Source organism: Oncorhynchus clarkii, chromosome 16 (assembly GCF_045791955.1).
Source record: "Oncorhynchus clarkii lewisi isolate Uvic-CL-2024 chromosome 16, UVic_Ocla_1.0, whole genome shotgun sequence".
Classification (NCBI taxonomy): domain Eukaryota; kingdom Metazoa; phylum Chordata; class Actinopteri; order Salmoniformes; family Salmonidae; genus Oncorhynchus; species Oncorhynchus clarkii.
The window spans coordinates 7,511,364-7,528,752 of record NC_092162.1 but is presented as its reverse complement, the minus strand read 5'-3'; the positions used below and the strand labels follow the sequence as shown (position 1 = coordinate 7,528,752).

At 48.5% G+C, this 17,389-nt stretch overlaps 1 pseudogene; it reads left to right on the top strand.

Annotated features, from left to right (window-relative positions):
• LOC139367834 (growth arrest-specific protein 7-like) overlaps positions 1 to 17,389 on the top strand; it is a 54,916-nt pseudogene that overhangs the window by 5,828 nt on the left and 31,699 nt on the right.

The window sequence follows — 17,389 nt, the reverse complement described above, 5'->3', positions numbered from 1 at the left end:
AGATGACAGCTGGCACTGGGCACTGGGCATGGAGGCCACAGATCTAGTCTAGATGACAGCTGGCACTGGGCATGGAGGCCACAGGTCTAGTCTAGATGACAGCTGGCATGGGCACTGGGCATGGAGGCCACAAGTCTAGTCTAGATGACAGGTGGCACTGGGCATGGAGGCCACAAGTCTAGTCTAGATGACAGCTGGCATGGGCACTGGGCATGGAGGCCACAGGTCTAGTCTAGATGACAGCTGGCATGGGCACTGGGCATGGAGGCCACAGATCTAGTCTAGATGACAGCTGGCACTGGGCATGGAGGCCACAGGTCTAGTCTAGATGACAGCTGGCATGGGCACTGGGCATGGAGGCCACAGGTCTAGTCTAGATGACAGGTGGCACTGGGCATGGAGGCCACAAGTCTAGTCTAGATGACAGCTGGCATGGGCACTGGGCATGGAGGCCACAGGTCTAGTCTAGATGAGAGCTGGTACTGGGCATGGAGGCCACAGGTCTAGTTTAGATGACAGCTGGCATGGGAACTGGGCATGGAGGCCACAGATCTAGTGTAGATGACAGCTGGCATGGGCACTGGGCATGGAGGCCACAGATCTAGTCTGGATGACAGCTGGCACTGGGCACTGGGCATGGAGGCCACAGGTCTAGTCTAGATGACAGCTGGCACTGGGCACTGGGCATGGAGGCCACAGGTCTAGTCTAGATGACAGCTGGCATGGGAACTGGGCATGGAGGCCACAGGTCTAGTCTAGATGACAGCTGGCATGGGCACTGGGCATGGAGGCCACAGGTCTAGTCTAGATGACAGCTGGCACTGGGCACTGGGCATGGAGGCCACAGGTCTAGTCTAGATGACAGCTGGCATGGGAACTGGGCATGGAGGCCACAGGTCTAGTCTAGATGACAGCTGGCATGGGCACTGGGCATGGAGGCCACAGGTCTAGTGTAGATGACAGCTGGCACTGGGCACTGGGCATGGAGGCCACAGATCTAGTGTATATGACAGCTGGCATGGGCACTGGGCATTGAGGCCACAGGTCTAGTCTAGATGACAGCTGGCACTGGGCACTGGGCATGGAGGCCACATGTCTAGTGTAGATGACAGCTGGCATGGGCACTGGGCATGGAGGCCACAGGTCTAGTGTAGATGACAGCTGGCATGAGCACTGGGCATGGAGGCCACAGGTCTAGTGTAGATGACAGCTGGCATGGGCACTGGGCATGGAGGCCACAGGTCTAGTGTAGATGACAGCTGGCATGGGCACTGGGCATGGAGGCCACAGGTCTAGTGTAGATGACAGCTGGCATGGGCACTGGGCATGGAGGCCACAGGTCTAGTGTAGATGACAGCTGGCATGGGCACTGGGCATGGAGGCCACAGATCTAGTCTAGATGACAGCTGGGTTGCCTGTTATTGCTTCCTCATGTCTCTGTGTTTCTCTCATACAGTGACTGGCTGTGTCTAGTTTCCTTGTGTGTCATCTGGGAATGTGGCTTCAGGATCCCACATCTGCCTGAAACCAAAACAACTTCTTCCAAATAAAGATGTCTGCTGCATACTCTACATCCCAAAGCAGAACTCTCCCCCCCTCTCTCTGTCTCCCCCCCCCCCTCTCTCTGTCTCCCCCCTCTCCCCCCCCCCCCCTCTCTCCCCCATCTCTCTCCCCCCCCCCCCCCTCTCTCTCTCTCTCTCTCTCCCCCTCTCTCTCTCTCTCTCTCTCTCTCTCCCCCTCTCTCCATCTCTCTATCTCTCTCTCTCTCTCTCTCTCTCTCCCCCTCTCTCCATCTCTCTATCTCTCCCCCTCTCTCCATCTCTCTATCTCTCTCTCTCTCTCTCTCTCTCTCTCTCTCCCCCTCTCTCCATCTCTCTATCTCTCTCTCTCTCTCTCTCTCTCTCCCCCTCTCTCTCTCTCTCTGTCTATGAATCTCTCTCCCTCTCTCTCTCACACACACACATCTGCTAGACAGAGTCTTACGGTATAATAATTAAATGTGAGCGTGTGTGGCTGTGTGTATGTGAGATGTTTCTCCTGGCTGTATTTCTCACACTCCGAGAGGCCCGGGTTCTCCTCCTCAGCCTCAGAAGTCTTGGGCAACAAGATGTTAGGCTGGATGCTCCACTCTCCATTGGGAGCCATAAAAGGGTGATGATAGCTTGTCAAGGTGATGATAGCTTATCATGAGCTCATATATGCTGAGTCACGTCCGTGTGTGGTACTACAGCCTTTTATCACATGTGAAGACGGACATGTACTCTAACAGCATCCATATTTCATATTGTTGCGTGGTCTGAATGGACACATCACCATTCATCAGTCCTTCTCACTGTAATCGCTGGTAGTAAAGTGACTCTGGGCGTATAAATAGGATGGTGCTGCTGAGAGCTAATACAGTAGAGGTATTTATGAGTGAACAATAGGAAACAGACACTTCCACCACCAGTGGATGGAGGGAGAGGGGGGAGAGACAAGGGGGTGGATGGAGGGAGAGGGGGGGAGAGACAAGGGGGTGGATGGAGAGAGAGGGGGGGAGAGACAAGGGGGTGGATGGAGGGAGAGGGGGGGAGAGACAAGGGGGTGGATGGAGAGAGAGGGGGGGAGAGACAAGGGGGTGGATGGAGGGAGAGGGGGGGAGAGACAAGGGGGTGGATGGAGAGAGAGGGGGGGAGAGACAAGGGGGTGGATGGAGGGAGAGGGGGGGAGAGACAAGGGGGTGGATGGAGGGAGAGGGGGGGGAGAGACAAGGGGGTGGATGGAGGGAGAGGGGGGGAGAGACAAGGGGGTGGATGGAGGGAGAAGGGGGGGAGAGACAAGGGGGTGGATGGAGAGAGAGGGGGGGAGAGACAAGGGGGTGGATGGAGGGAGAGGGGGGGAGAGACAAGGGGGTGGATGGAGAGAGAGGGGGGGAGAGACAAGGGGGTGGATGGAGGGAGAGGGGGGGAGAGACAAGGGGGTGGATGGAGAGAGAGGGGGGGAGAGACAAGGGGGTGGATGGAGGGAGAGGGGGGGAGAGACAAGGGGGTGGATGGAGAGAGAGGGGGGGAGAGACAAGGGGGTGGATGGAGGGAGAGGGGGGGAGAGACAAGGGGGTGGATGGAGGGAGAGGGGGGGAGAGACAAGGGGGTGGATGGAGGGAGAGGGGGGGAGAGACAAGGGGGTGGATGGAGGGAGAGGGGGGGAGAGACAAGGGGGTGGATGGAGGGAGAGGGGGGGAGAGACAAGGGGGTGGATGGAGGGAGAAGGGGGGAGAGACAAGGGGGTGGATGGAGAGAGAGGGGGGGAGAGAGAGAGGAGACGAGGGGTGGAGGGTGGGAGAAGGGGGGACAGGGAGAGAGAGAGAGAGGAGACGAGGGGTGGAGGGTGGGAGAAGGGGGGACAGGGAGAGAGAGAGAGAGGAGACGAGGGGTGGAGGGTGGGAGAAGGGGGGACAGGGAGAGAGAGAGAGAGGTAAAGCAAACAGAGATGGTGTGTACCTTACTACTATAGTCCCTCATGACTATGAAGTAACCTCTGCTCACTGGCGTACCACACACTCCTGCAACCCCCAAAAACCTCATAAGCCATGGCAAGAAGGTTTACAATTACTGGAAATGAGTTGAAAAACTGCAACATGTTCTCTCAGCCTCATGGCAAAATGTGTAGAATAGCATGAGATTAGCTATAAAACTGCAGATTTTCCCTTTGTCCCATGGATAAATGTGTAGAATTGTAGTACGTTAGCTGTGTGTGTGTGTTTGCTAGCCGTGGTTTGTGGCTATCTGCTGGCATGTAAACATACTGCATGCACGCTGTTGAGCTCATGGCTTGTGTTCACATCGCGTCTCTGCACAGCCCAAGGATACTGCTTTCTCTATTCTCTATTATGGTTCATTGCCCTTGGTTCATGACACTGTTCCACCTCTGTTCTGGCGTGTTGTCCCCTGGTTCATGACACTGTTCCACCTCTGTTCTGGCGTGTTGTCCCCTGGTTCATGACACTGTTCCACCTCTGTTCTGGCGTGTTGTCCCCTGGTTCATGACACTGTTCCACCTCTGTTCTGGCGTGTTGTCCCCTGGTTCATGACACTGTTCCACCTCTGTTCTGGCGTGTTGTCCCCTGGTTCATGACACTGTTCCACCTCTGTTCTGGCGTGTTGTCCCCTGGTTCATGACACTGTTCCACCTCTGTTCTGGCGTGTTGTCCCCTGTCTGCTTGCGTACCGGACACTCTACAATCCCTGACCCTTCTACAACAGGACAGCTAGTCTCACATACTGACCCTGACACCCGCCGTCTTCCCACGTCCAGATGTTTGACTAGAGGTCACTGGAGGACAGGCTGAACCCACCCACACGTAGGCATGCAGTCAGGCAGGAAGTGACATAGCCCTACACTCACGCATGCAGGCAGGCAGGCACGTATACACACAGGAATGCACACACACACACACTGAGCTCACAGCGCCGCAGGTCAGGAGTTTATTTAAGCAATAATGCCAGAGGAGGTGTGGTATATGGCCAATATACTATGGCTAAGGGCTGTTCTTATGCACAACGCAACTCGGTGTGCCTGGACACTGCCCTTATTCGGGGTATATTGTCCATATACCACAAGCCCCAATGTGCCATATTGCTATTATAAACTGGTTACCAGCGTAATTAGATCGTAAAAATAAATGTTTTGTCATACCTGTGGTATACGTTCTGATATATCACGGCTGTCAGCCAATCAGCATTCAGGGTTCGAATCAGCCAGTTGATGTTAGTCATGAGGGAATGAGTAAGAGGAGCTTTAGACAAGGACCCGACTGGTAATCCTCTCTGAACCTCTGAAGGACCATCACTACCGAGGCTGCACATTTCTCCTCTCTGTCGTCGGAGTGGGCGACCGCCATTTTCACAATCTGCCAACCTACTTATGTTGTCAAACATGAATAAACTGATGTCCAAAACCCAGATGGAAGTTGAAGATAAACTCATAGAAAATCTAATTCTAAGAAGACAGAGGTCCTCATTTTTTGGTCTTGTTCTAGCTAAATTAGACATTGTAAATTACTTTCTAAAATGAATTGCTTCTTCAACTTCAATGGTATAATCTTTTACAACTTTAAATTGTCTTCATTTGTCTTGAGGACATTGATGTGAAAAACAAACATTGTTCTTGGGTGGTCTGAAACCCAATCTGTTTCAGCTATTTCTGCTGATTATATTTATCACTTCCATAATCCAATATTATGTCTGTTCTAGATTTTCCTTCAAAAAATTAATATATGACCCTTTATTTAACTAGGCAAGCCAGTTAAGAACTAATTCTTCTTTACAGTGACGTCCTACACCTGCCAAACCTGGACCAATTGTGCGCTGCCCTATGACACTCCCAATGACGGCCAGTTGTGGTGGGGCCTGGATTCGAACCAGGGTCTGTAGTGACACCTCTAGCACTGAGACGCATTGCCTTCGACCGCTGAACCAGGGTCTGTAGTGACGCCTCTAGCACTGAGACGCAGTGCCTTCGACCGCTGAACCAGGGTCTGTAGTGATGCCTCTAGCACTGAGACGCAGTGCCTTCGACCGCTGAACCAGGGTCTGTAGTGATGCCTCTAGCACTGAGACGCAGTGCCTTCGACCGCTGAACCAGGGTCTGTAGTGATGCCTCTAGCACTGAGACGCAGTGCCTTCGACCGCTGAACCAGGGTCTGTAGTGATGCCTCTAGCACTGAGACGCAGTGCCTTAGACCGTTGAACCAGGGTCTGTAGTGATGCCTCTAGCACTGAGACGCAGTGTCTTAGACCGCTGAACCAGGGTCTGTAGTGATGCCTCTAGCACTGAGACGCAGTGCCTTCGACCGCTGAACCAGGGTCTGTAGTGATGCCTCTAGCACTGAGACGCAGATCACCGTGCCACTCAGGAACCCATGTAATAACATCACTGGTAAGAAGTAGAGATATATTTGATAGAGACTGTCTCCGAAGTGGATAACTGAATTAGATGGTGCCAAGACTTCCCATTCACTGGTCGAAGCTTAACCACTTTTAACAAACTTTAAACTTCTGACAAACTTTTGAAAGTGGAGCGAACTAGCCCTTTACCGTTTGGTTTGAAAGCCACTTTCTCTCTCTTCCTGAAGTCTTAGCCTATTACAACACAGATGAAAAGGAAACAATGCTGAATGGGTGTAGACAAGGAAGGGCTCTCCAACAGCAGTACCAAACCATTCAAAAGCCATTTTCTCAAAAGTGAGTTTACAAGTTGATCAACTTTAAAAAGCAGAATTACTTTCCCATTGTTTCCTCAAATGCAGTGTTGATATACCATTTTGTAGCTCTGACTCTCTACTTTTATCCAATGTAAAAATAAAAATAAAAAATAAAATGTTGCCTCATAGGACTGATTGGAGCCTGTCGGTTCACATATGGTTTAATGCCTCTTCATACAAACTATTGCTGGTTTTCCAGTTAAGGAGCCAGTGGCAATAAAGAGATACTGCTTGTGTTTTTGGGTGTGAGAAAACACGGCTGTAAACCTTCACAGGGATGTGTCTGTCATGCCACACATAGCATGGACCTCTGCTCTTATAGTGAACATGTTTGTTTTGACTGGTAGGTCTACAGGGACTAGTCATCCTTATCGAAGGTGGGGTGACTTTCTTGACAATGACAATGACAATGGCTTGTTTTGAAATGCTTGAGTTTACGGCAACTCTCTTCATGATTTGCATGACTCAGGGGACTTTCTACTAGGTTCCAGGTTTATGGAGTAAGCAACTTGTCAAAGAAAATCTGAATGGAATAGTTACTGTATTCAAAATATGATGGGGGCCATGATTGCTGGGGCTCTACTATAGAGGTAGATAGAGGACTGACAGCATGGGCAGTGCCATTGAGGCTACAACCCATAGGAATCCCCACCCAGTTGACTACTTTGACTACTTTAAAATGGTGGCAGCATGGTGGAAGCCATTGATGGCGCTGCACATGCTAAAATGGCCTTTTGGCCACTAGAGCCTCTATGGCTCTACAGAAAACAGACAGCCATTGACAGTGACAGCCATGATTGTTGTGGCTCTCCCGAACACAGACAGCCATTGGCTATGCAGACAGCCATGATTGTTGTGGCTCTCCCGAACACAGACAGCCATTGGCTATGCAGACAGCCATGATTTTTGTGGCTCTCCTGAACACAGACAGCCATTGGCTATGCAGACAGCCATGATATTTGTGGCTCTCCTGAACACAGATAGCCATTGGCTATGCAGACAGCCATGATTGTTGTGGCTCTCCTGAACACAGATAGCCATTGGCTATGCAGACAGCCATGATTGTTGTGGCTCTCCTGAACACAGACAGCCATTGGCTATGCAGACAGCCATGATTGTTGTGGCTCTCCTGAACACAGATAGCCATTGGCTAGGCAGACGGCCATGATTTTTGTGGCTCTCCTGAACACAGACAGCCATTGGCTATGCAGACAGCCATGGTTTTTGTGGCTCTCCTGAACACAGATAGCCATTGGCTATGCAGACAGCCATGATTGTTGTGGCTCTCCCGAACACAGACAGCCATTGGCTATGCAGACAGCCATGATTGTTGTGGCTCTCCTGAACACAGACAGCCATTGGCTATGCAGACAGCCATGATTTTTGTGGCTCTCCTGAACACAGACAGCCATTGGCTATGCAGACGGCCATGCATTTTGTGGCTCTCCTGAACACAGACAGCCATTGGCTATGCAGACGGCCATGCATTTTGTGGCTCTCCTGAACACAGACTGCCATTGGCTTTCCAGACAGCCATTGCTAAAGACATATGTTCTCAGCCAGGGGCTGTTCTGGCATCCTGTGAATGCAGAGCCACAGGCAGTCTGGGCTGTTGAGGTCAACCATCTGGCATGGGGCATTATTTCACAGTGCATACGCTGGGACAAGCTATATATATTGACCATATACCACAAACCCTGAGGTGCCTTATTGCTATTATAAACTGATTACCAATGTAATTTGAGCAGTAAAAATACATGTTTTGTCATAGCCGTGGTATACGGTCTGATATACCACTGTCGTCAGCCAATCAGCATTCAGGACTCAAACTACTCAGTTTATAATATGTAATAGTGCATATGCTGGGACAAGCTGGCCCCATGTTCTGTCATAGTTTCCGGTTCCCTCCACACATAGGTGTGTTGTACTCACTGCATCCCTGTGTGCTGTGTTGTGGCCTGGAACCTATCAATGCATGATTCATACGAAAGTAAATGCACTGTTAATTCAAGGTTAGACCCAAGTGCAGACTGGGTGAAGTCACAATATGTATTGTAACCACAGGGGCAGGCAAACGACAGGTTAAGGCCAAGGTACAAGACGGCAGTCAGCGTCAGGTCAGGCAGAGGAACGGCAATCAAGAGGTGAAGCAAAGGTACAGGGTCAGGACAGGCAAAGGTTAAAAACCAGGAGGACGAGAAAAATGATCTAGTGAAAATCAGGAGCTGAGACAAAACGCTGGAAGCCTTTAACAAATGAGACGAACTGGCAACAGACACACAGAAAACACAGGTATAAATACCCAGGGGATAAGTGGGGAAGATGGGCGACACCTGGAGAGGGGTGGAGACAAGCACAAGGACAGGTGAAACAGATCAGGGCGTGACAGTAAAGATACAGATGGTGTATGGGGCAACAGAGGATGAACAGTAGAGGGGCTAATGAACTTGAAGCGGGGGGAAAAGGTCTCAGCTTCTGGGGTAGTAGCCGCAGCACTATGGTGGCGTGCCAGGGCCTCAGGCTTGACATTCTTGAATACCGGTCATTGCTGCGGAAGCAAAGTGAACCACTCCTGGAGGTTCTGGTACTCTGCAGAGCAGTCCGGTTCAATTTCCAAGCCCCCAGGAAGACGTCCCGGGGCAGGCAGAGCTGACTTCAGGCAATGAGTGTGGTAGAACGGGCTCCAGCCGACGATGGAACCAGTAGCCTAGTCAATGGAGGGATTGTGTCGCTGGAGCCAAGAGAATCCCAATACCACGGGGAACTGCGGAGACTCAACCAGCAGGAATTGGATCATCTCGCTGTGGATCCCTGACACTCATAGGTTGACTGGGGTGGTCTGGTGGGTGACCCGGCCTATAGAGCGCCCGTCCAACATTCTAACACCCATTGGAATGGAGAGGGGTCGAGTGGGGATGCCCAGCTCGGACGTCAGGGTAACATCCATGAGACTCACATCGGCCCCCGAGTCGATGAGTACCTGGAGAGACTTGGACTGGTCGCCCCACAGCAGGGTGGCATGGAGAGGGGGGGTGAGTAAGGGGAAAATAACATTTATCTTTAAGACCCACCAGAGTACTCACTCCAACGAATGAGCTGCATCTCTTGAAGGGACAGGTAGACACATAATGACCGACAGTACTGCAATACAGACAACTCTGGGTGTTCAGTCTGCGTATGCGTTCGGCTAGAGGCAGCCTAGCCCTGCCGAGCTGCATCGGCTCGGGAAGAGGCAACTCGGCAGTCTTCGGAGGCTCTTGGAGGAACTCGAGTAAGCTTGGATCCTCTCTGGGACTTCCGGAGTTCATCAGATGCTAGGTGGGATCCTTGAGTGAACGATTGGGACCGCAATCAGACCTCTTCTCCCTCCTACGCTCCCATAACCGTCCATCGATCCGGAAGGCGATGAGTGAGTCAAGATCCATCTGTAGTTCCCGGGCTGTAAGCTCATCCTTTACCCCCGCCAATAACCCGTGCAGGAACGTGTCGAACAGCGCTTCCGTGTTCCAGGTACCCTCCGCTGCCAGCGTGCGGAACTCCACCGCATAGTCTGCCACACAGAGGGAGCCCTGCTGAAGCTGGAGTAATAGTCTGCCACACAGAGGGAGCCCTGCTGAAGCTGGAGTAATAGTCTGCCACACAGAGGGAGCCCTGCCGAAGCTGGAGTAATAGTCTGCCACACAGAGGGAGCCCTGCCAAAGCTGGAGTAATAGTCTGCCACACTGAGGGAGCCCTGCTGAAGCTGGAGTTATAGTCTGCCACACTGAGGGAGCCCTGTTGAAGCTGGAGTTATAGTCTGCCACACTGAGGGAGCCCTGCTGAAGCTGGAGTTATAGTCTGCCACACTGAGGGAGCCCTGCTGAAGCTGGAGTTATAGTCTGCCACACAGAGGGAGCCCTGCTGAAGCTGGAGTTATAGTCTGCCACACTGAGGGAGCCCTGCTGAAGCTGGAGAAACTTCCGGGCAGTCTCTCTCCCGGACATCGGACACCAGAGCCCCAAAACCGCTCACCTCCACCACGAATACCTCCAGACTGAGGCAGACGGCATATTGTTGCTCCCACACCTCTGTGGCCCAGACGAGTGCCCTCCCAGACATCAGCGTAAAATGTACGCTATCTTCGAGCAGTCTAAGGGGAATGAAGAAGGCTGCAGCTCGAAAACGACGGAGCACTGGGAGAGAAAGGCCCGGCAGTTTCTGGAATCTCCGTTGTAGCCCTCTTGGGGAGGTAAGCGTGGTTCCCGTGAAACCGGTGTGACAGCCCTGCTACCAGCTGAGTTACTGAGGGGCTGGGAGGTTACACATGTCCTGGAACCCTTCCATCAGACCACGAAGCATCTCCTCGTGTCTACCAATGGTGGCTCCTTGGGAGGAGATGGCGTTGCGGAGCTGGTCCAAGTCTGCTGGGTCAGTCATGTCCAGTTTGTACTATCAGGAATCAAGGTAAGACCCAAGTGCAGACTGTGAAGTAATAATATTTATTGTAACCACAGGGGCAGGTAAATGACAGGTCAAGGCAGGTAGGTGACACTTGGGTGACAAAGCTACAAAGGAGTATAATGAGATCATCTGAAAATAACTAGGTAAGATATACTAAAGTGAGAGAATGATGACTTACTGTCATTCTTTCCTTGAATAACCCGTCAGGAACTACTCGGCAGAACCGTCTTTGTTTTGGTGGCAACACCGCCAATTGACAAGGCCGCCGCTTACAGCTGTCGCTGAGAAAACGTAGGGAGACTGAAGTACTAACACTAATAGCACTAGGTAGAGGGACAATACGTAACTGTCCAGAACTGTCGATGAGCACTGAGACTGGGGGTCTAGGGGGTCTCTGTAAATACTCAGAGAGGACAGGTAAGTACACATACCCCTCCAACAGACACACCCACCAATTATCATGTGGCTGCTACACAAATTGACCTACTGAAACTAGTCCAAGTCAATGATTCAACACTTCACAGCCACAAGTACTGAGCATTCAGCAGTTTAAACAGCACTGATTAAGTAGGCCACTAGGTAAAGGGACATCGCTTAACTAGAGTTGTTCTAGACAGACTATATGAACAACAACAACTTATAGAAACACAAAATATACTTAGGCTACTCAGAAATGAGTTGTCTTCCCAGAACCATAGATGAACCCTCTCCTCTCCTCTCCTCTCCTCTCCTCTCCTCTCCTCGCTTTTGCAGGAAAGCATTGAATGGAATGAGTTCATTCTGAGGGACAGAAAAAAAAAAATCTCTCTTGAGCGACACTTTCTGTCTTCAATGATAGAAGTTAATCATGCACATTGTTGATGTCCTCGTTAATGACTAAGTAGCACTAGTAGCAGTAGTGAGGGAATGTGGTGATGTGTCTGTGTTGATGTTAGATTTTTCTCTTAGGGACATTTTCTGTGATTCATTCATGTTAGACTCTGTTCCTCCCAACTCATTTTAACATTCAAGAATGCTGACTCATCCCTTTCATAACTGAAAAATGAAGAGCAAGCTGTCTATTAAATCAGAAACAATAGGCTGTGTTTGCTTCTGCATAACGGTGGTGATGATGTATGCTAGAGCTGATAACATGTTTCATAACACATTTCTAGCACTCCGACTTGATGGAATTATGACTGGTCAAATATTTACGACTCAAGTTGCATGCATTGCCTGTTACTTGTCTCATTCAGTGGTCATCAGCCTTGAACCTGGAGGGTGGGAGGGGTGTGCAGGCTTTTACTTCAGCCAACCAACCAACCATCACCAACAGTCACCAACCAACCATCACCAACCAACCAACCATCACCAACCAACCAACATACCATCACCAACCAACCATCACCAACCAACACACCATATTTAGCTAAGCATAATCTTTTTATTTTTTTTATTTCACCTTTATTTAACCAGGTAGGCAAGTTGAGAACAAGTTCTCATTTACAACTGTGACCTGGCCAAGATAAAGCAAAGCAGTTCGACACATACAACAACACAGAGTTACACATGGAGTAAAACAAACGTACAGTCAATAACACAATAGAACAATCTGTATACAGTGTGTGCAAATGATGTATGGAGGTAAGGAAATAAATAGGCCAATAGTAATTACAATTTACACTGGAGTGAGATATGTGCAGATGAGGATGTACAAGTAGAAATACTGATGTGCAAAAGAGCAGAAAATAAATATGGGGATGAGGTAGGGGATGATAAATATGGGGATGAGGTAGGTAGTTGGTTGGATGGGCTATTTACAGATGGGCTGTGTACAGCTGCAGTGATCGGTAAGCTGCTCTGACAGCTGACGCTTAAAGTTAGCGAGGGAGACATAAGTCTCCAACATCAGGGATTTGTGCAATTCGTTCCAGTCATTGGCCTCAGAGAACTGGAAGGAAAGGCGGCCAAAGGAGGTGTTGGCTTTGGGGATGATTACATAGATGTATGTAAAGGTGAAGAATTACAATAGTAGGTATGTGAATGAGCCTCACCTGGACGTCATCCAGGGTCCCCATGAACTAATAAGATGTCTCAAGCCTCCCTTTGTCCCTCTGTAGACATGCAGTGACGTGTACGTAGAACTCTCCTGAATCACCCCGGTGTCTGGATAAGTTTCCCACTACAACTTATCTCTTAAAGTCGTCTGAGCAACTTGGCAACCGCTCCAATAAACAGAGAGAGTAATCGTTAAGGAATTTCAGGCAGTTTTCCCAAGCACAATAACATGTTACAATGGTTTTGACCTTATGCTGAGCCATGGTGTTTTAATCAGTAGAGTTGGCTATACAGTGACTTATATACATCTGGCCAGAGTTGGCTATACAGTGACTTTTGTTAGTTTGTGTGTGTGTGTGTGTGTGTGTGTGTGTGTGTGTGTGTGTGTGTGTGTGTGTGTGTGTGTGTGTGTGTGTGTGTGTGTGTGTGTGTGTGTGTGTGTGTGTGTGTGTGTGTGTGTGTGTGTGTGTGTGTGTGTGTGTGCGCGTGTGACCCATTTTGTATTCTACATGAGTCAAGTGTAATCCGTTGCCGCTGTTTTAAATGGCGTCTGTTCATACAAGGATTTGTACAGTGCTAGACGTGACCTCGTTGTAGACCTGATAGTCAGCAAGGTGAGGCAAGTAGTCTCACCAACAGCACACATGCATAAACATTCTTGTGTGAAGGGGAAGCTGGTTTGATGTTGATAGTGATGTGTTTTCCTGTGTGCCAAATACCCCAGATATTGTTGTTGTGGGGGAAGGCCAGGGGGAGGTGCTAATTTTTGGAAGTGGGCTGCTCATTGGACGGCTACATGTAGAAGACCTTTGCAGAGAAGCTGCTTAAATACCAGCCCCTGTGGCACGCTTGGACAGCCTCGGGTGGAGGTGCAAGCTGGTGGCTCTGATATTTGGCAGTCTCAGCCATGTAGACAGGCTTCCAGTGCGTGGCCTCCAGATTGCGGGCCTGACAAAAACTAGGGCAAAGCAATTGGCTAGGTACTGCTCTGTTTCAGCTGTCGTTGGCAGCCTAGCTGTTTGGAGAAGGAGCTGCTTTCTGTACCCTGGAGGGCCATACAGGGACCTTTGAAATGTTTGGATCTTTTTTCTGTAAATTTGATTGGAGGATTCAAATAAATTATTTAAAATGTAGGCGGACATATGTGTGTGCATGCACCTCCAATCAGTTCTATCATGCCTGGCCAATAGCAGACTGGCTGTAGTTGTTTGTTGTTCTTAGTATTGCATTATAAACTTGCTGGTTTGAGCCCTGAATGCCGATTGGCTGATAGCCGTGGTATATCAGACCGTATACCACAGGTATAACAAAACATTTATTTTTACTGCTCTAATTACACCAGTTTATAATAGCAATAAGGCACCACGGGGGTTTGTGGTATATGGCCAAAATACCACGGCTAAGGGCTGTTATTACGCATGACGCAACGTGGAGATCCTGGACACAGCCCTTAGCCGTGGTATATTGGCCATATACCACAACTCCTCGGGCCTTATTGCTTAAATATACCACAGTATTTCCGCCAATGATGTCATTGTGAAATGAGCTAGAAATAAAATAAAAACTTGTGTGAAAGCTGAAAGTCCTTTATGTCCATTTACATCTTTATCTGTTTTGACAGAAAACTGCGTCTATGACCTCACTGCCGGTTGAGGACGTCGGAGAGCCTCTCCCTCAACACTGGAAGTGCTACATGTCACCACAGGGGCGGCGCTACTATGTCAACACCTCCAGCAACGGTAAGGAGACTGATATACAGTGCCTTCAGAAAGGATTCACACCTCTTGACTTTTTACACATTTTGTTGTGTTACAGCCTGAATTTAAAATGGATTCAATTGAGATTGTTTGTCTCTGACCTACACACAATACCCCGTAAAGTCAAATGAATAAAACATGAAAAGCTGAATTGTCTTGTGTCAATAAGTGTTCAACCCCTTTGTTATGGGAATGCCTAAATATGTTCAGGAGTACACATTTGCTTAACAAGTCACATAATAAGTTGCATGGACTCACTCTGTGTGCAATAATAATGTTTAGCATGATTTTTGAATGACCACCTCATCTCTGTGAAAAGCCTGTACAGAATTAAAATAATTTGAATCGTTAAGGACTGGGGGAGTTTTTCAGGATACAAAAGGAACGGAATGGAACTTAGCACAGGCAAAATCCTAGAGGAAAACCTGGTTCAGTCTGCTTTCCACCAGACGCTGGGAGATGAATTCACTTTTCAGCAGGACAATAACCTAAAACACAAGGCCAAATCTATTCTGCAGTTGCTTACCAAGAAGACAGTCAATGTTCCTGAGTGGCCGAGTTACAGTTTTGACTTAAATCCACTTAACAATATATGTCATGATCTGAAAATGGTTGTCTAGCAATGATTAACAACCAATTTGACAGAGCTTGAATAAAATAAAAAAAGAATAATGGGTAAATGTTGCGCAATCCAGGTGTGAAAAGCTCTTAGGGACTTACTCAGACTTACCCAGCTGTAAACGCTGCCAAAGGGGCTTCTACAAAGTATTGACTCACTCAGACTTACCCAGCTGTAAACGCTGCCAAAGGGGCTTCTACAAAGTATTGACTCACTCAGACTTACCCAGCTGTAAACGCTGCCAAAGGGGCTTCTACAAAGTATTGACTCACTCAGACTTACCCAGCTGTAAACGCTGCCAAAGGGGCTTCTACAAAGTATTGACTTACTCAGACTTACCCAGCTGTAAACGCTGCCAAAGGGGCTTCTACAAAGTATTGACTCACTCAGACTTACCCAGCTGTAAACGCTGCCAAAGGGGCTTCTACAAAGTATTGACTCACTAAGACTTACCCAGCTGTAAACGCTGCCAAAGGGGCTTCTACAAAGTATTGACTCACTCAGACTTACCCAGCTGTAAACGCTGCCAAAGGGGCTTCTACAAAGTATTGACTCACTAAGACTTACCCAGCTGTAAACGCTGCCAAAGGGGCTTCTACAAAGTATTGACTCACTCAGACTTACCCAGCTGTAAACGCTGCCAAAGGGGCTTCTACAAAGTATTGACTCACTCAGACTTACCCAGCTGTAAACGCTGCCAAAGGGGCTTCTACAAAGTATTGACTCACTCAGACTTACCCAGCTGTAAACGCTGCCAAAGGGGCTTCTACAAAGTATTGACTCACTCAGACTTACCCAGCTGTAATCGCTGCCAAAGGGGCTTCTACAAAGTATTGACTCACTCAGACTTACCCAGCTGTAAACGCTGCCAAAGGGGCTTCTACAAAGTATTGACTCACTCAGACTTACCCAGCTGTAAACGCTGCCAAAGGGGCTTCTACAAAGTATTGACTCACTCAGACTTACCCAGCTGTAAACGCTGCCAAAGGGGCTTCTACAAAGTATTGACTCACTCAGACTTACCCAGCTGTAAACGCTGCCAAAGGGGCTTCTACAAAGTATTGACTCACTCAGACTTACCCAGCTGTAAACGCTGCCAAAGGGGCTTCTACAAAGTATTGACTCACTCAGACTTACCCAGCTGTAAACGCTGCCAAAGGGGCTTCTACAAAGTATTGACTCACTCAGACTTACCCAGCTGTAAACGCTGCCAAAGGGGCTTCTACAAAGTATTGACTCACTCAGACTTACCCAGCTGTAAACGCTGCCAAAGGGGCTTCTACAAAGTATTGACTCACTCAGACTTACCCAGCTGTAAACGCTGCCAAAGGGGCTTCTACAAAGTATTGACTCACTCAGACTTACCCAGCTGTAATCGCTGCCAAAGGGGCTTCTACAAAGTATTGACTCACTCAGACTTACCCAGCTGTAATCGCTGCCAAAGGGGCTTCTACAAAGTATTGACTCACTCAGACTTACCCAGCTGTAAACGCTGCCAAAGGGGCTTCTACAAAGTATTGACTCACTCAGACTTACCCAGCTGTAAACGCTGCCAAAGGGGCTTCTACAAAGTATTGACTCACTCAGACTTACCCAGCTGTAAACGCTGCCAAAGGGGCTTCTACAAAGTATTGACTCACTCAGACTTACCCAGCTGTAATCGCTGCCAAAGGGGCTTCTACAAAGTATTGACTCAGTGGTGTGAATACTTATTGAAATTAGATATGTCTGTATTTAATTGTCGATACATTTGTAAAAATGTCTAAAAACATGTTTTCACTTTGTCATTATGGGGTATTGTGTGTAGATGAGTGATATTTTTTATCCGTTTTGATTTCAGGCTATAAGGCAACAAAATGTGTAATAAGTTAAAGGGTACGAATGATTGATTTATAGTGTTATACACCTACCGGTGCCCAGCCCACATGGGCATACAATAATACTTTCTGAAGGCAATGTACATGTATTGCCTAAGGTAGGTTGATTCATATTAATACAGAGATGTTGACAGTTGGTATGAGTAAAATGTCCTACTGTTACATAACAATGTCAATGGAATGTTCAATGTCCTATTGTTACATAACAATGTCAATGGAATGTTCAATGTCCTATTGTTACATAACAATGTCAATGGAATGTTAAATGTCCTACTGTTACATAACAATGTCAATGGAATGTTCAATGTCCTATTGTTACATAACAATGTCAATGGAATGTTCAATGTCCTATTGTTACATAACAATGTCAATGGAATGTTCAATGTCCTATTGTTACATAACAATGTCAATGGAATGT